This window comes from Equus caballus, chromosome 23 (genome assembly GCF_041296265.1).
Source record: "Equus caballus isolate H_3958 breed thoroughbred chromosome 23, TB-T2T, whole genome shotgun sequence".
NCBI lineage: Eukaryota > Metazoa > Chordata > Mammalia > Perissodactyla > Equidae > Equus > Equus caballus.
In genome coordinates this window covers 21,875,526-21,901,064 of record NC_091706.1, presented here as the reverse complement: position 1 = coordinate 21,901,064, position 25,539 = coordinate 21,875,526, and the positions used below count along the sequence as shown (strand labels likewise).

The 25,539-nt window shown below is 46.1% G+C and overlaps 1 long non-coding RNA gene across 1 annotated transcript in view; it reads left to right on the top strand.

Annotated features, from left to right (window-relative positions):
- Positions 1 to 16,885, top strand: part of LOC102147588 (uncharacterized) — a 452,754-nt gene extending 435,869 nt beyond the window's left edge. The window contains exons 28-31 of the long non-coding RNA XR_011431371.1: positions 7,215 to 7,309; positions 7,453 to 7,658; positions 11,615 to 11,820; positions 16,549 to 16,885. This is a non-coding gene — a long non-coding RNA (uncharacterized lncRNA). The remainder of the gene's footprint in view (positions 1 to 7,214; positions 7,310 to 7,452; positions 7,659 to 11,614; positions 11,821 to 16,548) is intronic.
- Positions 16,886 to 25,539: the final 8,654 nt, after the last annotated feature.

Sequence of the window (25,539 nt, the reverse complement as noted above, 5' to 3'; positions counted from 1 at the left end):
AGTGCTTAAAATATTTGCTTAAGCATTTCTTAGGATTTCTGATCAAGGTCAATTCAAATTCCAATTTCAAGGTTAGTGAATAAGAAAGTGACCTTTAAAAGGAAAGAAATACGTAAAAAATATCCATGCGTTCCAGGTGGCATTGTGAATCTTCAAACTTTCGATATTCTTTCTGTCTCGTGTAAGGATGAAAAAAGTTATCTATTGCTGTATAACAAACCACAACAAAGTGGAGTAGCTTGAAACAGTAACTTGTTCTTGTCTCGTATTGTTCTGTGGATTGGCTGGGATTCGCTGGGCAGTTCTTGCTTGGGGTCTCCTTGGAAGTACAGTCAGATGTCAGCTTGGGCTGAAATCCTCTTTGCCTCTATTGTGCTGGATGTCAAGGTGGTTCATTTCTGTGTTTGCTGAGGATGCTGGCTGTTATCTTATTCGGGGCTGCCAAGTGGAGGGCCTGCATGTGGCCTCTTCCTGTGACTTGGGCATCTCTCAAAGTGGTGGCTGGGTTCCAAAAGAAAGCATCCCAAGAGGAAATATTCCAAAAGACCAGGCTTCTTACAGCCTAGCCTCAGAAGTCCCAGAAAGTCACCTCCACAGCATCCTATTGGTTGAGCCAGTCACTGAGGCCTAGGGGGAGGGATGTAGACTCCATCTTTTGATATGAGAAGCAGCAGGCAATAAGGGAGGGAGGGAGACTGCCCATCTCACCTTAGTCTTTAGCCTCCCATCTGGCATCTCTACTTTACCCAACTGAGTTAGAAGGGGAAATAGATGATACAACTACAATAACACAAATTATTGTGTGGTGTTTTCTGTATCTCTTTGGCACTCTCTCTTTCTCTGGAAACACAGCACTTCTTGAATGAGTGGATAAAAGAGTCTCTCCCTTTTCCTCTCTACTCCTTTTTTTGCCTCCTCACCTTTCTTTTCCTGTTTTTAACTGCAGATGAAAGGTTAAAAAAATGTTTTAAGCAGCAACATACTCTAATTAGTAAATCTTATAGTTAATTTCTATTCAGATCTCCCATTTGATGTCTACTTGCCTGATTCAGTCATCGTCCTATAAGGGAACGTGATAAGAATGCAAGCAAAGGAGAGAAGAGAGGGAAAAATGGGAAAGCAAAAGTAGATTATCAAGGGAAGAAGGAAAATATAAATGGGAAGGGAAATAAATCAGGAGCACTGAACACCGTTAAGCCCAAATGGCTGAAAAGACAAAGGGAAAGAAGAAAATTTTTCCCTTATGATGCTGCATCCATCCTTCCTTCCTTTCCAATCCATGGCCGCCATCGCCAGCCTAGTCTAACCTTATTTCTTAATGCCTGAATTTTTGCTATATCGTCTTACCTAATCTCCCTGCCTAGTTTTTACCCCTTAGAAATCATCAAAAATGGGGCCAGCCCGGTGGTGTAGTGGTTAAGTTTGTGTGCTCCCCTTGGGCGGCCTGGGGTTCGCAGGTTCCCCTTCTGGCACAGACCTATACACTGCTGATCAGGCCATGCTGTGGCAGGCGAGCCACGGATGAAATGGAGGAAGATGGGCACGGATGTTAGCTCAGGGCCAGTCTTCCTCCAAGAAAAGAGAAAGAAATAAAATAAAATAAATCATCAAAAACACTCCTTTCCTCATGGTGCTCTCAATTGCAAAACAAGCAAAGAGAACACTAAATGACTTCTGAAGGATTAAGTCCAATATAAACATTTTAAGAATTTTCATAATCTGACCTAACTTTCCTTGCCACTCTTGTTTCTCATGGCTCCCGTATGTGAAACTATTCACTCAGCCAGAGCACTCTACTCAATGTATCCAAATACACAGAGAAATGAGACTAGATCTCACTATTACATCATGAAAAATACAAAACCTGAATCAAGGAAAATAACAGACAACAAAAATATTACATTACGGAAAGCAGTGTGGTGACATTATAAGCTTATAATTATAGCGGTTATGGTCCAGATCACTTCTCACGAATCCAGCCTTCTCCTTTTGTCTTCTGTCCTTTGCTCTAAGGATCCTATCACCAGGAGCATTCCCCGCTGCTCTCTGCCTTCCTGAATCCTGTCTCATCAGGACCCACAACATTAACTGACTAATTTGGAAGAAGTGTGATTAACAGAATTATTCTGGACCTGAAGTCCCTTGTTAACACTACAGCATCAGATTTGATTCTCGATGGACACCAAGTCACTCAAATTCCATCTCAGTTTTTACTCTGTAGATCTGTTCAGTATACGGTTGATTAAAGGACCATTCACCCCAGTTTGGTAGATAATTCAACCAGCCTCCAATCCAAAGTTTGTACAACTTTGATTTGTAGTAATTACAAACAGTAATTACAGAAACAGTTAAAACATTCATTGCTAATACTGTGACTCTTTGGGAACCTGAGATAAAGGCAGTTTTAAAAAAAACAGGATATTTGAAGATAGTAACGTACACCATGATTGACAAGATTTTGTGGGAGTGTAGTTTATTGTCAGGTATAATTAAAGCTGCAGATACTATTTTGAAAGTACAGACTTTAGGGGCAAGGGAAGAGAGTTTTTGAAGCAAAGTAGAAATTAGGAATAATTACAGTGATGGTTATGGAATGTCAACATCCATTTCATCATGATGAGCTCAGCCTCCTTCAAAATTCACTTGAGTCCGGGAAAGCCTTAGTGTAAGACAAAAGGCAGCTTTGGGAAAAATACCTTTGAAGTATTAAGGAGTAGAGTGATTGGCAGTCAGCAAACATAAAAGTGGACGAAAGAGTAAATGTCTTGATCACCTACGGAAAGTGTACACTTCAAGTATCTTATTAAAAAACCAGTTTTCTTTTTCATGTCCAATCTTGAATGCACCTGCAATTGTTGTTTTTTAAATCTATTTTGATCCCCAAACTGGATATAATTAAAGGTTCTCTGGGAGTTTATAAAGGTGATGAAATTATAAAGAAAAGTAAGTGAAAGATTATCAGACAGGAGAGTGGAGGCTTCTGGGGTGATATCAACATTGTATGATTTGACGTGAGTGGTGCGTCTGTGGGTGCTCACTTCATTCTCCTTGTTTATGGTTTATGCGTGTTGCTGTTTACAAAGCAGTTATGTAGAAAATCCGCCGACACTAATAGCTTCGACAGTTCATTAGCCCAAGGGTGTCTGTTATGCTTTAACCAGGGCTTTGCTCACGTTCCCTTTTGCCCACATGAAGCCAGTTGTGCATTAAGAGATGACACAAACATCTCTTGAAACAAGAGATTTCTTCTTGTTTTCTAGAAGAAATAGCGAAGCTGGTCTAGCGCTTGGTGATATTTCCAAACAGTCCTTTTGTGAATGGCCGTGAGAAGACGTCCTCCTTCAGCCAAGGATGAAGTCTTATACTTTGTATTATTTAAAGTACCTGATGCCATGCTACACAACTAGTGTGTGTGCATCCATTCATCTGACAGATATTTATTGACTCACCTCCCAGCTGACTCCCTGGGAAGCCAGAGCAGTTTGCCAACTAATATGGTTAATTGGGATTTGATAAGTGCTATAAAGACACCAGAGATTCAGCAGTTTCTCCCAGCTATCGAACTTATTTTGGCTAACGGATATCACTCCCACTCCCATTTCAATCTTACAAAGGGATGCTAGAAGAGGATTGACCAGTCAGAAGGTGGAAACTTAATAAAAATTGCAAGTCAGAGACGGGAGGGAATGAAAGCAGCAGAGGAAGAAGGAGGCAGAGACTGGACGGCCAGCAAGGCCTCAGTGCCCTGCACAGTTTAAGCTGAGCCAGATGTTCTTCCTGTTTCCTTGCTTGATCTTTGCTTGATCCTCCCTCTTGCCGACGCCCTCACCTGGAGGAGTCAAGCCCAGCACAGATGCCACTGAGACAGGTCAAAGCCAGGGAAAGGTCCTGGGATCAAAACTTGGCTAAGTATGATCCAAACTTCCAAGCAGTCAGAAGTAGAAAGAGCCAGAAGATAAATCTAACCCATTTTTGAAGGGGTGCCAAAGGTGAAAAGCAGGAAAACCAAAATTACTCATCAAGTCTAAAGGGGGAGCACGGAGCCAGAAGCTGAGAGGAGAAGAGGAGTCAAGCAAGTCAGTGCCAGGTAAAAACAGAAATGGAGAGTTGAAAAAAAAAAAAAAACAAAACAAAACAAAGCGAAATGAAGGGTCCAAGACAATAATTGGGAGTATTCCTTGGGGTTTGATAATGGATTTTATGGGTTAGCTTAAGTTAAAAGCAAAAGATGTGAGCAGGTACCTTCCTTCCTTATGGCATTATCTCCCACCTTATCAACAGTCCATTGTTACCAAGGCATTAACAACACTTACCAAACAAAGTCTAGAAGCCCTTTGGGCAGTCTTGCTAAGAACCATCTTAGTCTAGACTGATTTGGCCTTGAGGATGACCACATCTCCTCAGGACAGTTCTCCCTGGATTCCTCCATTGGCTATTTTGGGAAATGACGCACTTGGACAAATGGTCTACCTAAATGAGTGATTCAGGTCTGAGCAGCATGAGACGCTGGCAGATAGGAATGCCTCCCTTAGCAGCAGGAAATTCAGCACTTACCATGTCCCATGCGGCATGCTCTCCCAGAATACTTTTAATATGATATCCCAGTGTACTTAACATTTTAAAATTCCTCCATTTGGTTAAAATCAATTAGAATTTTTTGAGGATCTTGGTCTTTCTCCAGCCAAGTTTAAACCATAATTTCCTGAAGACTAGGATTATCTCGCCATGTTCTTTTTCACATCCCCGTCGTTTCTAGTCAAGCCTCAAAACGTGAAGTCTGCACTGTGGGTTCATAGCACCTCAGAGATCATCTCGATTCTCCCCATCCCACAGTGGGAAAGTGACCTCAGTCAACGTGGAGTGGAGTGTTTAGTATCAGCCTTAAAATAAGTGTTTTCTTTTTTATTGTCTTTTCTTCCTGTCTGCTTTTCAGAGAAGAAGCAACAGTAATTTAAACTTTTCTGCTATGTGACCTACACTCCACAGGTACCTTACAATAGCTGAGCCAGGGCTTAACAAAGGAATTGGGTGTGTGCGGTATTTGTGTGAACATGTGCTTGTGTGCTTGTGTGTGTGTTTGTGTGTGTGTGTGTCACAATCTCATGGCCGATGTGGGATGGGAGATGGGAAAGAATGTTTAGGCACTTGTGTATTTATATCAAAGAGATGGTAGGACCCATAAAAAAGAATTCATTTTTTGTGATGTTAATGTTATATTTTTGGGGGAGAATTTGGGAGAGGAAGATTTGCTTCTAAGGGGTGGACTCATATCTCTGTGTGGGGAGGCTCAGTTATAATGAATCTGAAGTGTCTCCTGGCGTTGGGATATTTCATTCTCGTAGGGAGAAATGCAATGCTCATCCCTCCTCCCTCACACCCCCCCCCCACCACTTCCTTGGTGCCCTTCGAAGGTGGGGCCCTTGGTGCTGGCTGCTCAGTCCTCCCCCAGGGGTGGCTTTCCAAGGCCAAGAGGTCCAGAGAGGGCTGCTGCCAGAGATGCTTCTCTTCTGGCTCCTTCTCACTCCCCTTCCTGTCTGCTGGGGCTTTTGGTGGCAGCACCTAGTCCTGACGGGTTTAGAGTACCACCCTGGAGCGGATGGTGTGTGCGCCAGCAAGCATCCAGTCAATTCATGAGTCATCCTCTGCGTGAGCTGGGCTGTGATGTGCCGTTATCTTCCTGCTCCCATTTTACACTTCACACACCAGCTTTCTCTCCAGACAGTTGTTTGATCACTAACTACTTCGAATATCATGACCATAGGCTCATTTATTCTTTTTTGTTTTGAAAGATGGTGCTGGTGTGCACAGGGAGCAGCCACGTCAGTTTACACATTTGCCAAGGTATCCGATTGTGAGCTGCCTATCAAGGTGCTGACTTTAATAAAATCTTATTACCGTGAGCATTATTTAGCATTTATGTGGCTCCTCACAATTGTTTACCCATTATTTCTCAGCGCTCCCCTGTCCAGGTGATCAGTGTTAGCAACCTGCATTGTAGAGGCAATAAATCCGGGGTCCTGGAGAGGTTTTAGAAATATCCCCAAAAGGACACAAGGTGAATAACCACAGAACAGTGACTTTCCTGGAACCCCTTGAAACTGGCCCGGACCCCTCTCCCTGTAGCATACTTGGCGAGTTCACTCATTCCATCATCTGGGTTGCAGACCTGCACAGGGTGGGCTCTTCTCACAGATTGCAGCTCGGATACCCTGAGGCCTTCCCTGGCAACCTTATCTACAACAGCATCCCCTCCACAAGGCTCTATCACATTCCTGTGTTTATGCACTCCACAGAGCTTAGTGCCACCTGAAGTTATCTCGTTTATGTGAAGTTGTGTGTCTTTGTGTTTGTTGTCTGTCTGCACCATTCAGGAAGGTCATCACTATGAAAATAGCATTCTTGCCTGGGTTGTTCATTGCTGTGTCCATCCTCTTTGTTGAAAGCACCTGTCATTACAGTAGGCACTCAATAATGCTTGTTGAGAGAATGACAATGACAGACCCTGTAAATAGTTACTCGCATGTCATTTTCTTTGCCTTTTCATCTCTTTCTGGATTTTCTGGCCATAGTCACACATACAGTCAGTTATTCTCAGTTACGGAGGAGCTAATGATCCAGGATGTGGATGGCCCAGGTCCTTGGCTTCCTTCCCTCCCTGGCTTCCTCTCCTCTGGAGATTCCTCCAGATCTTTCTGTCTTTTCTGGCCTTAGTTGAGAGGGGTCGAGAGGAGAGTAGGGCAATGAAAGTCCTATTAGACAATTTTGCAAGTTCTAATAGCTTTTGACAGGTGCAAAGTTGAAATTATTGATCTTAAGATTCATTTTTTACCTTATTTGTGGATTTAAAAAAATGCATCTGTCTTATATATGCAGTACAGTGAAAAGTGCTTTGAAGAAGTTAAAAGCACTGTATAAATGTAAGAGAGAATTATGTGTGCATGTGGTCCCATTAACCTTGGTAATTGAGACTTGGTTGTAGACTTAAAATATAATTAGTTATGATAGAACAGTAGCTCACACTTTTCTAATGGGTAGAGCCAGACAAGGCTTAGAAAACGTGCCTTTGGTAGATTTTATTTTTGAGCCATCAAATCAAGACAAAGCTTACAATCCCTTCAGAGGCTAAAAGGGTGGCAGTAGTGCTGATTGCTCCTCAACAAGTAAGAATAGGCAAATGGTCTTAAATGATTGAATTTTCTTGCTTCAAATTTCAGGACAATGAGAACACAGTTTCCTCCGAAAAAATCTTAGGCTGATCTTGGAAGAAAGACCCCCTGGATCATCTAAAAATGAAGTTTTCTATTTAAAGGTTGGTTTTAATGTTCATTATAGCCCTATGTGCTACCAGAAAATGGTTTGCCTTTTTGTTTTAAACATAAGGAATCAATGCAATGCCTTATACCTGATAACCTGTGCTGTTGTATTTGGTCCTCCCTACGACTCTGTCCATAGATATTATTGGTGCCACTTGATAGATGAAAAAACGGAAGCAAAACCATTAAGTGCCTTCCCCAAGGTCTTAAAAGAAGTCACCAAGAAGGTGGTGTGGCTCAAGTCTCCTGACTCCAGTTTACTATTCCCCACAATAATGCTGGAAAACCACATTGGAACGGGAAGACTCATTCCAAGTACTGCTGTCACACCAGCAAGCTTCAAAGGTCAGGCAGATATTTTACTTTACGGTTAAATGGGCCACGTTGCTCAGTGTGTACTATATCCCAGGCCCTGTGCTTTGCCCTGGGAGGATTCAGAGAAAGTAAAAGAGGGATTAGACTTTCCTGGCTCTTACAAGCTGGTGGGAATGGGAGACACATACATACAAACGTGGAAGGGCAAGGGGGACAGTGCACTAAGAGAGATACACAGCTCTGTGGGAGCCGGCAAGGAGCAGTCTCTGAACACGTTCCAGGAAAGGGGTCACCTTCCATGCCAAGATGAACTTTGCGTGAATAAACATTTAAGTGAGGACAGATTGAGAAGAGTGAAGAGGGGAATGGGGTGTCGACCAAATTTCATCCACCTGCAATTTTACCTACTCAAATTTTATCTATCACGGCAAGAAGTTAGTGTCTAATATTTTAAAATTACTTTTAAATACAAGTATTTGCGCATTCGTTATATAAATAGAGGTAAACACCAGAAGAACAATGATAGAAGCGGCTCAAGTGCTTTCCATGAGGAATGGAACTGAGGGGATAGGAAGGATTGGGGTTGTGAGGTTGGGGAGGGCCTGTCACGGTTCTTTATAAAGCCTTCAGTACTATTTGGCTTTAAAGGCACAAGTATGGATTCCTTACATAAATATTAATTTTTAAGTGAGCCTTAAAGAATGAGCAAGGTTTCTACAAGGAGAGGGAGGAGGTGGGTATTCAGAGCAGAGGACCCAACATTAACAGAGAGAGGCGGCAGGAGAGCAGAGGGAAGAGCAGGTAACCCATTAGGATGACTGTGGAACACACCTCCCTGCGTGGGGACACATGAGCTGGTGCTTGACTGCAGAAGGCCTTGGATAGAAGGGCGTGCACAGACAAACACACACACACACACACACACACACTCATGTGGCTGTCGGCAGGAAAGCAATAAAGGGTATTGGGCAAAGGGGTGATATGCTGAGAACTGAGCTTTGCGTACAGCAGTGGTTCTCACCTTGGAGATTACCTTGCTTGTTAAAATTGCTGGGCCCCACATCAAAGTTTCTTCTTGAGTAGGTCCAGAGTGAGACCTGAGAATCTGCATTTCTAATAAGCTCCCAGGCAATGCTAATGCTGCTGGTCTGGGAACCACAATTTGAGGAGCAATAATAGAGTAATCTAGCAACAAGGAGAAGTCTAGACTAGAGTAGTGGGAGAATGAAGGTCAAGGGACTGTTCCACTAGGACAGAGCAGAAGGAATGGGGCCCTGATGGGGAGTGATGGTGAGAAAGTCCAGAACAGCAATGAAGAGAACAGACTGACTGCTTCAAAGGATAGAGGACCATTGGGCCATGTTCTGGGTCACACCAAATCACAGATCACTGTTAAATCTCCAGTGCTTGGGCCAAGTATGCCAAGAAGCACCTGAAATTCATTTTTAAAGCAGCAAACCTGTCTGGAATTAAGCTGTGAGTTTTACCTTACTTTCCCTTTCTTCCCCATCTCTAACCTCATTCTAGAGCAATTTAGGTTACAACAGCATCTTCCAGGGAGAGCATTCATATCTGCACGTGGTCAGAAAGTGTATCTGCCTGTATATATAAAATAGTACTATAGCTGGTTTCCTTATTATTTCATTTTAGAACATCCCTGTAGCTAAATGGTGTTCAAAGTAAACATGGAGAACAGAAAGCATCCATCTGTACCTAGTGGGGCAAAAGATGACTGAATTCCCATACCATATAAATACCCCATGAAAACACAGAGGAATCCTTGATCCACCCAACATTCACTGAGTATCTGCCTCGTGGCAGGCACCGCGGATGTGTTTGGATACAAAGATAAATAAAACGTGGGCTCCACTCCCAGCAGTTCAACATCTAGCAGTCTTTGTCCCGTGCTCTTAAATCTTGCTAAGGATTGGGTTTTGTTTGTATTAGAGATTCTAAAGCAGGGACAGAAGAAGTGATCTTTTCTAAATTGCCCACCTCTGTTGTCTAATTATTCCACTGAGGAGAACACTTGGTCCTGGGTTACTTCGCTGAGCTCAGATATGTTTTGCTGACACACAGAGTCTGGGCAGCATCCAGCCCCCCGTTTACTCCCTGGTCTTTAAGTCTAGCAAGTATTTTATCATTTACACCTTTCGATGTCCAAAGAGAGTGCCACTCGGGGTTTAAAACATGTAATTTCCTTTACTACCTCCCCGAATAACGGGGTCATTTCAGGACCAGGACAGTTTGGCACTGGGACGTGTTTCCCAGAAGTACTGATAGTTCGAGAGAGGAGCAAGTGTCTTCACATCTGCAGGTCTGGGTGCCGAACTTTCTGCTGTCGGTGAGAATCATGTCCCAGTGAAAAGTTAGAAGTGAACCAACCCTCAAAGGGATAAGGTGACAGGGAGCGGTGTTTACTTGAGTCAGAGAGTAACTGAAAATGACTTCTGCAGCTGGAATAAAACAAAGGGTTGAAGGTCAACTTCCTCTTTGATTTTGGCTAGTCAGCAGTTCAAGCAGCCTTTTCAAATGTTTCGTGTCTGCGGACTTGTCCAACTCTATAAAAGACCCCACATCTTGCACCAAGCTGTACCTCTTGGGCACTGGAGCGAAACAAAAGGAAAAATGTTCCGTCTTATTAGAATTAATGCAGTCATGCCACTCACATCCGTCCACGTTACTCCACTTTGGCCACCACCATTGTGGTCCATGCTGACATCATTTCTCTCGTAGATTACTGCAGTGGCCTTCTCACTGGTCTCTCACATCCTGTTTACCCCATCCAAAGCATTCTTCACATTAAATCACTGTAATTCATTAATTCACAGTATTAATTCACAGTAATCTTTTGGAAACTCAAATAGTACAACGAAAATCTGAATACCCTACACATATAAATAAATCCTAACTTAAAAATTTCCCCTGGCTCCCCATTGCTCCAAAGACTTAACTAGTTGATTTGGCCCAGAGAACTCTGCTTAGTCTGTGCCTCCCACGCTTTTCCCTCTTCTTGTTGCATCACATTCCTCCCTCCTCACTCTCTCTGCTCTCATCACCCAGATTCCTCTGCCTGGAACACTTCTCCCTCCCTGCTTTGCCAAGTTGTCTCCTACTTGCCTTTTACCTCTTAAGCCTTATCAGCTCCTGAGGGATGGGTGAGGAAGACCCTTTTCTCCTTGGTTAGGCCCAATCCCCATGTTTTAAAATCCCTTGGCACCGACAACCAGCTCAGGAACCCTTCATAGAATGTAACGTGGGACATTTACACAATCTTGTCTGATGAATTTCTACCTGATCTCCCCTCTAGACTGTAAGATCCATGAAGGCAGAGACTCTACCTTTTTGCTTACCACTGTATCCCAGAGCCTGGCATAGTGTCTGGCACATGTTAGGTGCTAAATAAATTCATTCTGAGGGAAGGAAGAATGCATGAGTGGTAAATCGATACTTCTAAAATAATAGAGAGGAGGCCTAGCACTTTAAATGAGTGATAATAATGGGTAGCACATATTAAACTTCTAGTGTTAGGTAAACGCTGTTCAAAACTCTTTACTCATTCATTCCAGTTCCGAGGACCAACCCTATCGGTACACGTCAGTATCTGCACATAATAGATGAGATCTGAGACTCAGGCTACTTGTGCAAGGCCAGGCAGCCAGTGTAAGGTGAAGCCTTAACAGTTGTCAATATTGTTACTCTATTTATTACTATTCTCACCTTGGTGGAGTTCCTCAGAGTGCCATCGTCAAAGGGGGTGGAGTTGGGCAGGCACAGCCCTGCCCCCAGGCCTCTGAGCACCTTCTAAAGCTGGGCCTGGAGTGAGAGTCTGGGGGCCCAGGGGCTGTGAGGGCCTGCCCACCGTAATGGAAATGGCAGATGGAGGAAAGGATCCTTCCGGCTGGGCAGTGGGGAAGGTCACTCAGGCATCCAGAAACCTTCCTCAGAACCTGTCTTTGAGTTAAATCTCAACTCATATCTTCCAGAAGCCTGAGGTGAGATGTCTGGCCATGTTGCTGGTGCCGTCGCCCTCAAGAAGCCAAACAGGCTCTCAGAGTCTCTCAGGCCCTGCCCCTGGACGTGGCCCAACCCCAGAGCATGCTGGGCAGGACCTCCCCGTAGATCCCTCCCAGTGCCAATGTATTCCTCCAGAGGACTCTGAGCTCTGCTTGGTGTTTCCAGCTGTGATGAGGTAAATGTAGTCTTGGTCCTCTGGAAAAGTAGATAATTAAGGCAGATAGCCCACACATGTGAAAGTGTTGCGACTTGGAGAGGGCGGGCAGATCCCAGGTTGGGAGGATTAAGGAAAGCATTGAGGGAAACCTTTCAGTATGGCGGGAAGGAAGGAGGAAAGAAGAGATGGAGGATCTCATTTGGGTTTTGGTTTTGTTCTGTTTTGAAGTTTTTATGCAGAAAAGTTCCCATCTGATGACTTCTCTGTTTCCCTCTGGTGGTCCAGCACATATGCTCAGTGAGCGAGGAGTGTGGACAAGGTGTAGGAAAGTGGAATTGTTTTGAGAACTTGGGCAAGAGAGTTGACTGAGAAAACAATCACAGAAGCTCCCCCGAGACAGGGCCTCTGTTGCCTCCACTGGGTGTCCCAAGTGCTTGGAAGAGCGTCTGGCACATGGTAACACAGGAGGAATGGCTGGATTCTGAGGCAGTGGTGGAGCTGAGCAACAGATGTAGAACAGAAGTTTATGGGGCACAAAGACACTTGTGTGATTTTATCCAAGAGGAAGCAGTCTCTTATTTGAAGGCAGTGCTAAAACAGGCAGAGTTGGATTTTGCTAGACAGGACGAATGAAAGAAGGGGGTAGGCTGTTTAGAGCAGAGCAGTATATTTAGGTTTAGCATTAAGTGATGCCCCATGAAGTTTTCCTTGGAGAGGGAGGAAATGAAGACAAAGGTGGTCAGGTGAGCAGGGGAAAGTATAGAGCGGCTTGTAGTTCCTGAATAGGTTGAGGAATTAGCATGCTGAGGGCATAAGCTGAGAGGATAAAGGGTGGAATGTCAGACTGTATTTTTTCAGAACACACAAGTGTTGCTGGTGATAAGTTCTAGGCTATGGCCATAACTGAACTGGAATGAAGGTAAAGGACTCTAAGATGAGAAGGAGCAGACAGTGAGAGGTCAGATCATTGGATGGTCTATCCACATGGATGTTGGGGCCTCTGATTGATTCCTTCCACTTTGAGTTCCTTTCCTGTCCTCCACAGAATTGGCATTTCCTCTAACTCTAACCTTCAGTGCATGGCATGACTCTGGACAAGAAGGCAGAAATGGGGTGGTGAGAGAGAGGGCTGAAGTAGACATCCGTTTTGTTTTTGTTTTTATTTTGACACTCAGCATTCACTCACCTTCCAAAAATAGTCCTTCTTTTGCCCTCTGGGGATCTAACCCCGTTGTCAGTTTCAGTCCATGTCAAGTGGAGTTGTTTATCACTAACGCTCTTACTTTAAAGGAGGACATTGAACTCAGGCTTGGCCAAAAAGATTGGTCCATGCTTTTGGCAACAGTGATTGGTCAGGGGTGGGCATGTGACCCAACTGGAGACAATAAGGCACAGTGGGACTTTTGAAGGGACTAGTGGGAGAAACCACCCATTTTTAGCTGCGCTTTTAGTTTGGAAGATGTAGCTATGAACTTGCCAGACAGACTTACAAGGTAGCCAGTCCAGAACCTAGAGCAGAGAAATGGATGGAAACTGAAACTTGATGACATCAGCTGAGCCCCAGTATGAATCCTCCTGCCTGAGGGCAGCCTTACTCCCAGAACTTTTTCAGGTGCCTGAGGCAACAGATCCTGTTTTTAAAGTCAGTTGAATTGTACTTGCCATCATTTACATCCAAAGAATCCCTCACAGGGTAAGGGGGCTCTCCATCCCTGGCTCCCTCTTCTGTTCTAGCACTCTGAATATATATTACCTTCTCTGTCCTTCAGATCGTGCCCTTCTATAAAAGAGGGTAAAGAAACCTACTTCAAAGCATGGTAAAGTTTAAGTGGGATAATATACATAAAAAGCATAGATTTGTTTCACAACATTGAAGTCCAATAAGCAGTACTTAATTTTTCTAAATTAAATTAGATCTGGCTCAAAGACCCCATTTTAAAGGGTAGGAAGATATACAATCTTAGCCATTAATGGGAGCTGTTTGCCTATTTAGTTAAGTATTCACCATCAAATACGTAGGTAAGAGCCTGTGATCTTGAGTCCGTCTTGGTTGCCCCTGGGATTTTCATTGCCCAAGCCCTTCAGGCCCATTGAAAGGCCAGTGGCTGCACAGCCTCTGTGCTAAGTGTGAGCAATGCCGTGTCTTGCGACAGCTCTCAAGATGATGGGGCTTGATGATTAGTCATCTCAGCATCATCACTTCATCCCTTAAAGCATTGTGCTGTCTCCTAGAGGACTTCCACACAGAACCCGTCCACCTAAGGGACTCGTCTCTACATCCTGATTCTCAGGGTCTTGGAGACACTGCTACCTTTAGGCAACTCTCCTTCTCTCACCCCAGCACTTGTGTCAACCCCTATCTCCTCTCTCCTTGGAGCAGCCAGCTAAAGTCTCCTCCCACATGAGGGTCTGCACAGGACTGTACAACAGGTATCTCACAACTTCTGTTTGGGTTCAGGAAACATGAAAGCCATTAATAACTCCTGAACCCAGAAGCCCAGAACTTCCCGTAAGACAAATGAGGAAAGGTAACTTTTATTCCTTCTGGAGTCCCCTCAGGTGGAGGGCAGAAACAGCATTATCCCGCTTCAAATGAAGGTTGCCTCAAGCTGGGCAAGAATCCCTGCAAAGGAAAATTACCTACTCTTGTCAGCCCAACCCCCTCCCACAGTGAAGCATTGCTAAACTTGCATAATACTCAGTTCCTTCTCTACCTCCTGGCCCCCATAGAAGGCAGGAACAGACCCCGAGTCTCCTGGGAGAGATAGGGAGGCAGCCTCCACAAATCTCTGAGCTTCCACTTGGCCTCCCTGAGGAAGACAAAACGTGTCCTTGTGACCCCAGGAAAATAGCCTAATTTAGGCTCTGATCCAGCGCCAATGGAAGTTCCAGAGGAAAGGCCTCAAGAGGAGCCCCGGGGCCAGCCCCGTGGCCAAGTGGTTAAGTTTGCACCCTCCGCATTGGCGGCCCAGGGTTTCACTGGTTCGGATCCTGGGTGTGGACATGGCACCGCTCATCAGGCCACGTTGAGGCGACGTCCCACATGCCACAACTGGAGGGACCCACAAGTGAAATATACAACTATGTACTGAGGGGATTTGGGGAGAAAAAAGAGAAAAAAAGAAGAAGAAGATTGGCAACAGTTGTTAGCTCAGGTGCCAATCTTTAAAAAAAAAAAGAGAGAGAGAGAGAGAGAAGAGCCCCTTCTCATAGCCTGGGCCCCTTCATTGTGGCTGCAGATTAGGGCACAGTTCTGAGTGTTAATCCATGTGAAGGCTGCCTCAAGAAAGCTGATTCCCTTAGGCAGCACCTGGTACCAGAGAAATTCACAGTGCCTGAGCTGGGATCTGGGCTTCCCATACCCAAGCCACATCAAGGTACCAGTCAATTCATGCACTCTATTCGCCCTGACATTAGGTTAGGAGTGTGGGCTTGAGGGTATAAAAATTCAGGTAACCCATTCCCATCACATTCTATGTCACTGAAAGTTCTTCGGGCGCCACAGAATATCATGTAAATGAGACCCACACACACACCCCCCACGCCCTCCAAGCTGCACAGCACTGATCTCTGGGTATAGGCAGCAAGCCCATGAAATCTGGTTCTAGAGAAATTCATCCTCATCTCTCCAGTCACTGTTCAGCTAACACGTTTTCCTTCTTTTGGTAAGAGTCCTGCTTTCCCATAGGAACTGGAATCTGGGAAAAAGGAAAACAGTACTAGAAGCAGAACAAGAGTGTGGGATCACTCCTGGGTGGTACTGTCACCTCATTTGGACAGTTCACTGCCTAGATGTGCTGAGTGTGCAAATTCTGTCTCGTTGCCTCCTCCAGTGTTTCTCTGAATAGAAGCAAATATCTGGGCACCAGGTATGACTTGTTTTGTGACCCCAGCCAGAAAGTCAGCCCTTTTGAGCCACCACCTCTCCCTTGGTTAGAAGCTCTTTGGCAATGGGTTCATGGAAAACATCCCAGAATGGGAGCTACATGCTGAATTCCCTAGTACTGGCTTTGCCATCGATTGTGTGATTCATTCTCTCTGGTGTTCAAGCTGTGAGAAGCAAATTTGAAATGACGGATGTGCTATATTAAATATATCAATAAGAGCAGAAGTTAAACCTTGCAAGCTGTAGGGTTTGCTTCCTCTATAGGCCTGGCTATCTCTATGGGAACTGAAGGTTGCTTCTTTAGGCCTATAGTCGGGGAGCTAGAGCAGAGTGGAGATACGGTGGCGGAGCGAGGATGAGCCGTCTTGCACCTAATTTTTCCTCCCCTCTAAGTCTGAATACTGGCAGTGGTGAGGCAGGTGGCTCTAAGGGCTCCTTTCACTTTACCATTCATGATGACCCCACACCGCCTTTACCTCCATGCCACCTTTCCCTCCTTCTTTGGGTGCTTCAATCTCTTTGATGTTTTTCTTACCAGACGTTACTCCGCTTAGCCATTAAACAGCTTTAACTTTGATGACGTGGATATGGATGAGCACAAGGATCCACTTGGTCCCTTTGGTCACTTTTGCTTCGGTGAACTCAGTGGGATGGCCAAGAAGAAAACCCTTGTGTTAGGAAGAGTTGTAAGAAGGTTCCAAAGATCCCTTCTTTTGCTAGTCACACCCTTGCATAAACTGCTCCCCTTGAGTGTAAGCTGGACCGCGTGATATGCTTCTGACTAATAGAATAAGGGAAAGGTGATGGGATATCATTTCCCTCATTAGTTTACGAGATTGTGCCTTCTGTCTTGCTAGCAGACTCTCTCCTGGCTTTGATGAAGCAAGCTGCCATGTTGGAGAGGCCTACATGACAAGGAACTGAAGGTTGCCTCCAGCCAACTCCAGCCAACAGCCATCCAGGAATTGAGGCTCTCAGTCCAACAGGCCTTGAGGAACTGCATCCAGCCAGCAACTATAGAAGTGAGCAAAGAAGTGTGTATTTCCCCAGTCAAGCCTTCAGATGAGACCCCAGCCCCAGCTGACACCTTAATTGCAGCCTTGTGAGAGACCTTGGAGCAGAGAACCCAGGTAGGCCTTGCCTAGATTCCTCACCAACAGAAACTATGAATTAATAAATACTCGGTTTTTTAAGCCACTAACTTTTGGCGTATTTGTTATATAGTAACTAACACACCCCTAAATTACTGTAACCTTGGTGTAAGATGCAGCATGGCTGGGAAGGCAGGCACCAAATGAGAGGACAACCTCCTTGACAACATTCCTGGAGATACTGTCTTCAATCTCGAAGACTATCCCAAGTTCTCTTAGCTGCAGCGGTATCATTGTGCTCCCCCCAGCCCTGATTAGTCTCCAGGAGGTGAGGCCTAGGTAAGGTAGTGCTGGGTGGAGTGGATGGCCAGGATGTGGGGTGTTAATCTGTCTGGAAGGGACATTTTGAGCTCGAAGTGACCCTCAGGGATCATGAGGAGTGATGATAAGGTCACTCTTCCCCTGCTCATTTTTTCCTTCCTTTTCCACTCACTCCACCATTCCTTTTTCCCTACTTGTTGTCTCCTTTTGCCCCAAATTCTGAGTGGCTGCCCGACGACCATTCCTACAAGTGATAGCCAGGTGATCTCTTGGTCTTGCAATAATTCTACCAAGCTGGGCATCCTGAGGAAGTTTCCCTCGGGAGCGGCTCTGCCCTTTCCTTGACGTGTCCTCACATGCGGGGAGACCTCATTGTTGAGCTCAGAATGTGCCTTCCAGACAGATTAACACCCCACATATAACAGATTCTTCGGCGGGACCCACCCAGTTCCTGGACCCCGCCCTGGCCACTCCAGTGTCCACAATCGCAAAACCCATCCATACACACACCTGCACTGACTGCTCACCTGTGAGATACTCAGGAATCAGCAACGTTTTCTAAATGAAGGTAAGTCACCGTTTTCAGGAAAATATTCCTATCTCTGGTCCTTTTCAGAGCTGCGAGTTCTCTCCTCCCTTCCGCTCCAGGAAGGGTAGAGGAAGGGGAAGGGTGGACTGCTCCCCATTTTCGTTAGGGTCAGCTGAGGCGTGGGGACGTGGCCCACCACCCAGACTTCCTGAGGGAGAGAAAGGCTCTTAGGAGCAGGTGACATTCGTTCCTCACCAAGAGATCCAAGAGCAGCATTTCCCCCTGCCACTCACCTCAGGGCCTAAACACCCCCACACTTCCAATTCCAAAACTTTCTGAGGCAACGAGGGGAAATTCTGGCTGTATCCTTCCAGAGGAACGCATCCCACCCTGCAGCTGTGTATAGTTCAGGATAGTGAGGGAGCAGATGGAAAGACAAGTTGAGCCAAGTTCTGGACTTGAAGGTTTCTCTCATTTTGAAAAGGCCCGGAAGTTGTTAGAGTAAACTTTTTGTACTTTTTATGAAAAACTAAAGTGTTTTAAGTACAGGACATCTGAGTAAGGTCAAATACAGGACCCAAGATAAAACTGAGAAAGCCACTTGTCAGGCCCCCTACAAGGGACTGGTCATCTTGCAGAAACCAAAAGAGGCAATCAGTCAGAGCTGACTTCCCTCCTTCCTTTCCCTGAGCATAAGCGCTGGCAACCCCAAACCCACTCCCCCAAAGCACCACACAGAGAACACTACTCTGTCTTAGCAGAAACATTTATTGAGGACGATCAGTATCCTTGGTTGTGCTAACCATGGTTCTCATCAGGGGATGTGTTCCCGTGAAAACTGCAATGCTTTCTCAACAAGGACTGAATGATTTCTTTGGGGACATTTTTCCTCCCTGGAAGTGTTGGAGAAGCATTTCCTGTTTGAATCGAAGAGTCAGATCTCTGAACACAGTGCTTTCATTAGAGGTGAGGGTGGCCAGAGGGACGTGGCTTACATCATGCATGTAGGTGGGTCTTGGATGGGGCACAGAGTCCCTGTAGGGTGGGGAAGGGGGTTGACTCTGGCATAAATGCTGGTCCTTGAAGGCCACAACTTTCCAGGGCTGTCTGATCCTGTGTCTTTTGTGTCTAACCCTTGTACAAAAACTCTTGTCAGGAGGGACAGCATCTTGGCTGCAGGATGTGGTCCTTGCCCATTCCCCTGGCTGTGGGTCAGAGAGAGCCCCGTAGTTGGAGGGATGTCCCTCGTCAGGCTCTACCTGGGCCTGCAGTTCCCCCTTCTGCTGACTTAACTCTGCAGCCTCAGGTTCGTATCTACATGCTAGTTTCTCCTCTAAGATCTTCCCGATGGCTGCCATGAGCTCATGAGCTTCAGGAGGCCCACAGCTCACGAGAGCTGCACTTTGAGCTGGGTCTCAGAGCGGTGCAAAGGTTGACGTGAACTTGGCCTTTTGCTGGGGACTTTCCTGCCCTGTGATTTTTTTCTTGGAATTAATCCACTGAAAAAACGGCCTCATTTTTTTTCTGAAGTAACTTTCAGGAGGAAACTGTTCATTCTGTGACAGATACGGGGAAGTGCCCTCTAATTCTCTGTCCTCAGCAGAGTGGCTCTTCTTTCTGGCTTTAGACGTCCCAACTCCTGACTCCTCGCTTCCACATTCTCCTGCTCTGGAGTCCAGAGGTCTCACTGTCTTTGCAGCTGGTAGGAAATTCCTATCCTGGCATTTCCATGAGACATGCTTAGAGGCCCAGGGTTCCCGCCAATCCCCATTGTCCTCCAAGTGGACTTGCAGCACCTGGGAAGCTCCCATGTCCCCACTGGAGACGCTCTGGGACTGAGTCAGTGAGGAGTCGGAAGGCAAGCTATCTGAAGTAAGGGATATGTCAGCGGGAGAGCCTTTAGGCTGGCTATGTTCCTTGCCCTTCAATTGAAACTTCCACTCGGTAAGGAGCTGTGTTTTAATGTCTGATGGTTTGGAATCTTGGGGAACTGGTATTTTTGGTGAGGGGCAGTCACTGGTCAGGGTAGTTTCTACTTTGCTCACATTGATATTTGCCATTTGGGAGCTTCCCAACTTGTTGGTTGTCAAGATGTCACAAGATTGTGATGTAAGAACGCACAGCTCCTCAGCCTTGAATATCTCCCTGAAGTTCATGGTGGACGTGGAAAAATGTTTTCAATTCTTCTCCACCATCTTTTGGCCCTGAATCATGTCCTCTCTATCACTGGAACTCACATTCTCATCCCTTGGCACATGTCCAGCCCCAGCTTGCCTTGTGGGCACCTCTCGGCTGCATCTGTTATTGTCTGGTGCAGTCTTCCTCTGACTCACTTTGTCTATAAAGCTGTGTGTGAGGATCTCTGAAGTCTGTCTGCCATGCTCGATTGCCTGGATGTCCTTGGCAAGCTCCTGGTCGATATCAGAGTGGGATGGTTTTAGGGCCCCCTGTCCTTCGTTGCCCACAGATGAGGTAGCAGGGAGTGGAAGATCCAGGATGGGGACTGAATTCGTTGTTTTCACCTTATTTCCCTGAAAACTTTTAGAGCTGCCCTCAAGGGGCTTGGAAACCTCAGCTTTGGAATCCACCCCAGAAATATAGCTGGCTGAGGAGAGAAAGTCAAGTTGGGGAAGGGGTCGTGTTTTGGCTTCTCTCAACGTATAGGATTTTATGGATTCAAGAACTTTGAGGGGTTGGCCCCACCTCTGACTCACGCGAAACCTTATAATATGGGTTTCTAGCACCTGTCGGGGGTTGGGATCCAGAAAAGAAAGCTCTGGAGTGGTCATCTGGGGGTGGACCCCACCTACTGTTATGTTTTTCAAATGTCTGTTTTCCATATTGTTCTGGGAACTCCCAGAAGGAGGGGATGGGTTGTCCTCAGCCAGCCATGAATGCCACACCCCGAGGGGGACCCTCCCCGCAGTGATCTGCCAAAACTTCTGGCTTAGATGTAATGTAAGAATGGTTTTCACTTCATTCCGGTCTGTGTCCTTCCTTGAGACATTTAAGAGTTCATTCCCTGAGTAATTCCTTGAGTGACACACACAGCTACTTTCTGTCTCTGAGGCAGCCCTCAGACTCTTTAGTAGGTAGCATTCTGAGACCCTTTGAGGACTATCTTCTGGTCTCTTCTCTAGGATATATCCAAGATTCCTCTTCACGTCCTGCCTCGGTCGAAACTTTGTTGAGATCGTCTCATGGAAGCTTCCTGGGAAACTCAATTCAGTCTGCTAGATCCTTGCTACTCTGGCCCTGAAGCTGACGGAGCTGTGAGTGAGCACGTCTGCCTTTTTGCCGAGATGTTTCTGTGCATTTACACAGAGACTCTAGATTCCTACTGGCATGGAGGCAGCGGTGTGAGAATAGCCTCCTTGGAATGTGGAGCTCCATTTTATCCTGGGGTTCGCTGGTGATATGAACATGGCCAGGAAGGACAGAGACTGGTACATAGGCATGGGAGGACTGGCTGACCAAAGGAGTGGTGAGAGCTCGAGGACAAGTGGCTTCTTGAGATTTTTGGAATGCAGGGACTAAACCCCACAGACTTTCTTGTTGCTTCTGCAACATGTACCATTTCAGGTGTTGATTTTCAGTTGAGCTATGAGAGTCTGACTGAATCTGGGATCTATGGAAAGACACTCCATGGTCCCTAATCTGGGATGGAGAAGAAGATGGTAGGATTGAGAGTGGGGATTGAAGGTGGGCATGGGGCCGGACCTGAGTGAAAGGTGGGGGCTGGGATTGGGAGTTGGTCTGAGAGAAGGGTTGCGGATGTACATCGGGGAGGGGAGGAGGGTGAGAATGGGGAAGTGGTGGAGATTCTTGATCCCACATCTTGACTGCAGAAGCCTTACAGATTCCATTGAATAAGACAAAATGAGACCCTAGTGGGGCACTACTACTAGAAACCAGGAGAGTGGCCACCAGGGACTCACTGTGCAGAGAGGGAAGACCCCAAAAGAGCTGGGTATATTTCTGCTGCAAGTTTTCTCCCAAAGTCTTGACATACAGTAGCTGTTGACAAATGCTCAGCTGCTCTGGTTTGCCTGTGATGTCCCAGCCAGTTTTGGGGGCTGTGGTGTCTTGTACGTCAAGTGGCTGCAGTGAATTCCCTGAAGACATCCGTTGGTTTTCTGAGCACATTTGTTTTGAAAGTAGTCCTTCCTCCTTTTCTTTCTTGTCTAAAATCTGGAAATCCATTCTCTTTTTTATTTGTCTTGCCAAGAATGCCTGGCCGTTAAGGCCAAGGAAAGAATGGCTGCTGGCCTCCATGCGATTGGTAGCAGAGTCTCCCCAGAGACAGGTCTCTGGTAGACGGAGGGAAACTTGCTCTCGTTGAAAATCAGAGTGTGATAATGTGGGGAGGAACATGTTCTTGGCAGGAGCCTGACAACAAGAGAATTCTGAAATGGACAGACTTGAATGGTCAGTGCCTCTGACTGTTGGGACATCAGCGGACAACCCACCAGGGCTATCTGCAGATGAGTTCTCTGGAACAGACTTCAATAAGATGGAAACCGATTTAGATTGAGTCACAGTTAAAGGGTGGTCTGTCGGTGGTGAGACAGACAGGCTTGGTGGTGGGTGATGACAAGCTAGTGAATCATTGGGATTGATTATCGGGGACAAATTTGGTAAGGCGTTAATATCTTGGGAAAGGGTGCGGTCAAGAGAGAAGATCGTATTCAGAGACAGAGTGGCCTCTGGTTGGAGAATAGGACCCGTTGCCTGGGTGTCATGTGGTGGGAGAGGGGGAAGGGCAAGGGGTTGGGGTGGGCAATGGTCTGCTGGGAATTTGGACTCCAAGGGAGGAGAAGGCTCTGGTGGCATAGAGTGACCCGGTGGTGAGGGTGAAAGAAAGCCAGCTAAGGGTGTCGTCGGGTTAGGTGAGAGAACGGAGGGGGGCGGTGGGGAAGGGTCAGGTGGAGGGGATGGTGTTAGGTCTCCTGGAGGGACTTCTGAGAAGGCAGAGGACAGAGTGAATGATGACTCAGTCCCAGAAGCTGTGGAAGCCAGAGAGGACACAGAGGCAGTATCATCTTCCAGGTCCTCCAGGAACAGCAGCCGATTGACCTCCACGGTTGTGCTATTGCACACCTCACAGGAGGGGTCTGGACATAGCAGTTGACGAAAGCAGATGGTATCGCGATGCTGGCCCCGGGGACTGAAGGAGACAGGAGATATATAGCTGCAGCCAGGACCAGAACAAATATATGGGGCCCTGGCAGGTCTGACAGAGGTAGGGGCACCCATTGCATACTGTCCTTTCACATCCCCCCACTTCCTTGAGCTCACAATCTATGTTGTTTCCTTCTCCCCAAGACTTTCACAATCTGGATTTCGAAATCTGAGGATTTTCCCTCCCTTATCAATCTCACGTTTCACTGAGGCCCTAGAAATTCTTAGGCCCTGCTAAGAAGCGGGATACAGGAAAGAAGGATTGTGTTTAGTCACCTTTGCAGCAGAGAAAGCACCTTCCTTGCCTCCTCTGCTTCGCTCTGGCAAGCTCTCCAACCTGGGAATCCAGGAAAGTGATGAAGACAGAAGCAAAGAGATCTTTGAGGAGGCAGAGTAGAATGTCCTTGATGGTACCCTTGGTAGATTGGACTTGGAGAGCTCCAAGAATGAGGATTCAAGATCGCACGGTTAATGATAATAATAAAGCTCACGTATGTATGTTGCTTTATCATTCCCAAAGGGCTTTCATTCCTATATGTATGTCATCCCACGTGAGGCTCAAAAACACCACGTGAGGAACATAGGTCACTGGTTACTTCAAGGAAGAATCTGATCATCCAGGAAGTCAAAGTACTTTCACAAGGTCAGGAGACAGAAGTTCTGACTCTTGACATCTCATGTGGCCACTTCTTGGGCCACGCCCATTGCCCAGGTCCATCACTGCTTCATGCCCAGATGTGGGCAGAGCAGGAATCTGAGAAATGTTTCAGGTTCTGACTGCTTTCCCATGAGCCTCTCCTCTGAGGGCTCTGTTTTCTGAGAGGGACTGTATCTAGCGACTGACATCCTCAGAGACCATGGACCTGGGACCTCATGGAAAGGACAGGAAGGGTCACCCTTGGAGAGCTCAGGTGGGATAGGTAGAACCTTACCACTTGGTGTTCCACCTTTTCTTCTCCTCTTGGCTCTGCCCTGACACTGAGAACAAAAAGAAAAGAAGGAGTGGCTGGGACTCATTGGTCTCACTTCTCTGTTTAGGAAAGTCAGATATTTGTTATCCAAGAATAATACGACTCTCTATTTTAATTCCTATAATTTTGCGTTCCTTCCTTTTATTAATTTTTAAAGGTGATAAAATACTTTCAGTTTTTCCTTCTTTGAAAACCTCGAAGGAGGATTTTTGGCTATGAGGTCCACACTTGATCTTCTCAGTCAGAAGTCCTCTGCTCAAGGAGGGCATAGACTCTGAGGCCCACAGTCACATCTGTGCTTCCTCAGATAGGCCCCTGTATCCTGGGACAGAGCTCTTGCTCCGGCATCTGCTCAGAGACTCAGCTCTGTTCTCCTGATCTGCCCAACACGAAGGAAGGCTTGGCAAGTGGCGCCTGACGTGGCAAGATGACTCATGATCAAGTGCTGGGAACGGTGTTCTCCTACACAGATCTGAAACGCTAAATGACTGAATCAAGGACTGCAGAATCACTGTTTGGGATTTTTTATTTGGGAACCTACCAGCACACCCAGATAGTCTGTGAGCTTTAAATGGAATCCTTAGTCCTCCCTGAAGCCCTAGTTCTGCCTGTCCTCTTCCCCTAAGAGAGCAATGGTCTGTCCTCTCCTCAGACTTCCCATTTTAGGTGTCTCTCTGGCCCAGCCAAACTCATTTAAAAATGTGAGAAAGGGAACAGGAAAATAAAGAATTATTCTTTGAGGAGTGACTTTTGGTTCCAGCTCCAACACTTAAAGAGCTTGGGAGTCTTTACTACGGTCTTTAGGAGAAACAGAAGCTGAGCAAACTGAAAATCAATGGCTTTTCTTGAAGTCACGAGAGAATTGAGGTTGCAGGGCAAACTACTACCCAAGATCTTCAGAGAGGGTGAATGCAGAGAATCACAGTTAAGATCCGCTTACCTGGAGCAGAAGCCACTAGAGCCATAAACTGGTAGAAACACGTAAAAGACACTGACAAATTGCTGAGGATGCCTGTGGGCCAGCATGAAAGTGAGAAACTCCTGGAGGACCATTTAAGAGGAGGCCCCACCTACTCGTGAGTTTTACTTCCGGGAACCCTACCAAGTTCTCACAGTGAAGAACCATGAAGAAACTCTGATGTTGGTGGCACGGGAGGGTGGGGGAGAAAGGTTACCATTTTGAAAGGATTTTGAAATATCCCCTGAGTGTGCTCCGTAATAGAAGCCTCCTCAGCAGGGGAAAAGACTACCAAGCCTTATCCCACGTGGGTGAAGGGCAATTACCCAACTGCAGCCCCCTGTAGCCTTCCTGTCTCATCTAAAGAGTTCCAAGAATAGAAAAAAAAAAGCTTAGAAACACTTGTGAACGTCACAACCCAGGGACACAGGCCCACTAAAAGATTTAATTATATCCCCTCCCTTAACATCTTCCCACCCCGTCCCCAGGGCTGCAGTATAGTGATGGGATCATAGCTGAAAGAGTTGCAAGGCATAGGCTCTGTTTAAGGAGGAGATTTAGGGGAACCTAAAGACACAAGAAACACAAAAGCAAGGACACTACAGGAAATTGAAGCCTCTGACATGCACAGCTATGGTAAATATTAAACACAGCCCAACAGCTAGCCAGATGAGCATAGAACTTCACACTAAAGGTTTATGTATTTCAGTTCCTATTTCCTAATACAGCATGTCTGGCTTTCAACCAAAAATTGCAAGGCATGCTAAAAGGCAAGAAAAAACCGTCTAAACAGACAAAGC